Source organism: Octopus bimaculoides, chromosome 6 (assembly GCF_046866305.1).
Source record: "Octopus bimaculoides isolate indiv1 chromosome 6, ASM4686630v1, whole genome shotgun sequence".
NCBI classification, from domain to species: Eukaryota; Metazoa; Mollusca; class Cephalopoda; order Octopoda; family Octopodidae; genus Octopus; species Octopus bimaculoides.
The window spans coordinates 110043820-110048819 of record NC_142933.1 but is presented as its reverse complement, the minus strand read 5'-3'; positions in this window follow the sequence as shown (position 1 = coordinate 110048819).

Sequence of the window (5000 nt, the reverse complement as noted above, 5' to 3'; positions counted from 1 at the left end):
GCTTCCCCCTACTCCACTCATTTCCCCCTCTCTCTGTAAAATGGTGGGAACCAAACATTTTTAAGTAGTAAATTCTAGGACAGCATGTTTGGCAGTCACACATTCACACACTTATTCACACACACACACACGTATACGCAACGCACACACACACACACACACACACACACAAATACGTTCACACATGTCTCGTTTAAGCTTCCACACATGCATACATATCAGCAACGACATCAACGCCAGCAGCAGCTATGACATCTGCGGCAACGGCAGATGTCATAGCAGTAGCGAAGTCTTTTAATATCGGCACAACTCTACATATTTTGGCGAAGGTGTAGATCCTCTATAATGGAGGGAGGGGGGGTTTCAAAAATGGCAGCGAATTAGTAAAAGCGTTAGAATGTTGAAAGAAAACGTCTTGTTTGTCATATTTGCTCCGATTCTTTTTTTACATTCTGCGTTCAAATCCCGCCAAAGTCGACTTTACTTTTCTTCATTCTGACGTCGATCAGAAGTAAATTGCGATCCAATGCGTTCGCTTGGCTAAATGGTTAGGGTGTTGGACCAAAATGTCTTGTAGTTTATTTCATTCAGGCTCTCTACGTTCAGAGTTCAAGTCTCACTAAAGACGACTTTATTTTTCATTCCTTTGGCGGTCAATAAAAAAGAAAACGAATCTTATTATTGTGGGCATTTTGAATTGGCGCAATTGTTTTGCATAATATATACTTCAGTTCTTTACTTAGTCAGTAAATCACGCCGGAGTCGTTCATCTTTCCAAGGTGGACATAGGTCATGGGGGAATGATTAAAGCATCTGACAAAATTCTTTGTGCAGTCTTATCTTTTACTTGCTTCAGTCATTAGACTGCGGCCAAACTGGGGCACCACCTTGAAGAATGTTTTGTTGTCTAAATCGATCCCAGGACTTTTTTAAGCCTAGTTCTTATTCTGTCGTTCTCTTTCGCCGAACCGCTAGGTTTCGGAAACGTAAACAAACCAACACAGGTTGTCAAGCGGTGGTGGTGGTGGTGGGAACAAACAGACGCAGAGACACATACACACACGGCGGCTGTCAAATTCACTTACTAGGCTTTGGTCGGCCCGAGGATATAGTAGAAGACACTTGCCCAAAGTGCTACGCAGTGGGAGGGACTGAACTCGGAACCATGTGGTTGAGAAGCAGACTTCTTACCACACAGCCTCATGCTCTTTCCATTCTCAGTGCTTAAGTTGATGTGCCAAACTTATCTGCATCTAGCTGACAAATGGTATCTTGTAAAAATTCTTTAAAACTCCAGATCGAACTCGTAGCACTTTTGTCATTAAGGACCTGATTGCGGAGGAAAAAATGTCAAACTGACCCCGTTGACATTCGAACTCGGAATGCAGAGGGATATATGAGTATACTGCTAAACTCTTTGTTCACCATTCCTCAACAGGAATAATTATGCTTTTAAATTTTGGTACAAGGCCAGCAATTTTAAGGGACGGATAAGTAAATTTCATCGACCCTCTTTCCCAGTTCGACCCCGAAAATATGACAGGCAAAGTTGACCCCGGCGAAATTTGAAATCAAAATGGAAAGACCCGGAAGAAACACCGCTTAGCGTTTTGATGATGATGGTGATGATGACGATGCTATATTCATTTTGCTTTACAATCAGTTTGAGGTACAGGACGATGCAAATACAACATGACGTGATCTGATGCAGGTTAAGATGAAGGTGTGTGTAAGAAGTGAAAATAAGAAAACAAGAACAAGAAATATCTAAGCATGAAAAAATCCCCGAAAGCTCGTGGAAACCCCACAAAACCACTGTTGCCCACTCCTCCCTCGATCTACAGGTGCATGCGCAGAGCAAACTCGTTCACTCTGACTTTCCTTGCCACATTCAGTCACCTTTCAACAAATTTGCTGGAACGCCCTCACTTACCTTTCCAAGTGAAATTTGAAAAAGTTAAAAAACGTCTTGGCCAATGAGGAATGTGTCTATCTTTAACCCTCTCAATCTAGGCCCAGCACACAATCTCTTTCGCTAAAGCTACTAAACAGATACAGATAAACATTTCCTGTCCTTCCCGGTCAAAGGAAGGGAAGTGGGACGACCTTCTCAATGGACTCAGCCGATAGCCGAATCTGTCCTACATGTGACATCAAGTGTTCTACTTAACTCAACAAGTCAGCAATGCTCGGACACTGGACATGTGCGGGCAAGAATGGTCTCGTCGCTCTGTACACATCTCCGGCGCATCTGACAACAGTACTACCATGCTTGTAGAGTTTATCTCAAATCAGCAATACCATCCCCACATCCCGGTAGCACTGGCAGGTCAAAGGTTTCTCGAAATCAACCATGGATCTTGGACTGAAAATCCTTCATAGCAGACTAACTAGTCGACTCTCGTCTACTCCCACAGTCTCCCTGAGAACGTTGTCACACTTGCCAGCCGCAAAAACTATGGAACGTCACAGTGAAACTTCCACCGACTCCATTACCCGACGGGCCGAGGGCTGTGAGCGCCGATGACACTCCAGTCTCTCTCTCTCTCTCTCTCTCTCTCTCACTCTCTCTCCCCCCTCTCTCTCTCTCTCTCATATATATATATATATATAAAGTGAAGTGTATTGCCACTTAAGTGTGGCTGACACCTAGGGGTGGATGTTACTGTTGCTTTAGCCCCAGGAGGACATCTCCTCCAGCTGGCTTATCGACACACTACTGTGTCCTGCTGGAGGAGATGTCCTCCTGGGGCTAAAGCAACAGTAACATCCACCCCTAGGGGTCAGCCACACTTAAGTGGCAATACACTTCACTTTATCGTGCAGTTACTGTTAATACTTCATTTAGAGAATTAACATTGCTTATATATATATATATATATATATATATATATATTTCTGTCACTGATTTGTTCATACAATCTTTTCCATTTATGATTTTATTTTACCAATTCCTACCTATTATGAGATGCAGCACGGAATTTTGTCAGTGAACAGGCCGCGGTTTCAAAACGACGAAAATATCTTGACAAATCAAATTTAAATGTTGGAGTGAATCTAACGGATTTTGTGTGTTATTTTAAATGGCTTATAAACACCTTCCACGCTGCAATTGTTTATTATTATTTGTATTATTTGTACTACTTATCATTTCTATTAATTTTTTTATCTCCTATTCTTATACCACCCACCACCCACCACCCACCACCCACCGCCACGCCTCTCCCTCTCACGCACGCACACGCACACATGCACACGCACGCACGCACGCACGCGCACGCACACGCACGCACACGCACGCACAACTCTCTCTCTCTCTCTCTCCACACACACACGAACGCACACATACCTCCACACGCAAACCCTCTACACACAACACGCATACACATTCAATGCACACACATACACACTTATACACACATCTACACGCACGTACATACACTTCCACACACACACACACACGCAACAGAGTGACACACGGAGATAGGTACACACACACACATATTTATACAGTGAGAGAACGCGCCACAGAATGACACACAAAGATAAACACACACACACACACACACCACTACCACCACCACCACCACCACCACCACCACCACCCTTACCCATTCACACAGCCACCCGCCCATTCACACATTCATACACATACACGCACACATACACGAACGCACACACACGAACGCACACACACGAACGCACACACACGAACGCACACACTCGAACGCACATATACCTCCATACACAACACACACACACACAGCACACACACACATGCACACACATACATACACACACGAACATACACATACACACACATACACACATGCGCACACAGACATCGGGCTGACCAAAGCCTTGTGAGTGGATTTTGTAGACGGAAACTGAAAGAAGCCCGTCGTATATGTATATCTATATGTTTGTGTGTGTGTTTGTCCCCTCTCAACGTCGCTTGACAACCGATACTGGTGTGTTTACGTTCCCGTAACTTAGAGAGGTTCGGCAAAAAGGACCGATAGAATAAGTACTAGGCTTACAAAGAATAAGTCCTGGGGTCGATTTGCTCGACTAAAGGCGGTGCTCCAGCATGGCCGCAGTCAAATAACTGAATCAAATAAAAGAATAAAAGAATATACATATATATACACGCACGCGCGCTGTATAGGGGGTGAAATCTTGCGAAACTGGTTCCAAGGAGAAATTACAAAGACGATTCACCCAACGCCGACAGGACCACCCCGTTTACCAACGTCCAAACCGCGGCTTCCGTCGATTCTTTTCCATTCCTTCCCATAATAGTTTCACACAGGCTATTATTACTCGTTTGACAGCAATAAAATCATTTAAACAAACCGTAAAAGGTTTTCATAGTTTATCTCTTCTTTCCATCGACATGTTTTGTAATTCTTAACCCATTAACTGCCAATTTTTTTAATTTATATTTTTTGGCTTTGCCGAGTGTCTATGGAATTAAAACAATATATAGTATTTAAATTTTTCTTCATGTGTGAATTATTTTGGAAATTATGATAAATTTTTTCGAAAAGTCCCAAATGGGAATCGCTGAAAAAAAGCATATTTATCCTTTTCTATTCAATTGCAATAATAAACATTTTAGTTTTTTTTTAAACAATAGTATCAAATGCGAATGTGTATGAAATATCAATGAATGATATAGATGGGAAATGCAAAAAAAAAAAAAAGATTAAATGACGTTTTTAAAATAGTCAATTTTTTTTTGTAGCTCAAAAATTACGATTTATCTAGAATTAGCCAGAGCCAATAATGACAAACTTTAACTACTAAATCTTGTTAAACACACCTCTGCAAATACAATGTACATAAGCAATTCTGTCTGAATACAATGAACAACCGACAGTGAGACAGTTTTTAGCAGATCCCTAAATAGGGTTCATGGCAGGCAATGGGTTAATGCTCAGTGAAGTGTTAGAAAGTACACGGCGCGCGCACACACAAAGATGCGCACGCATACACAA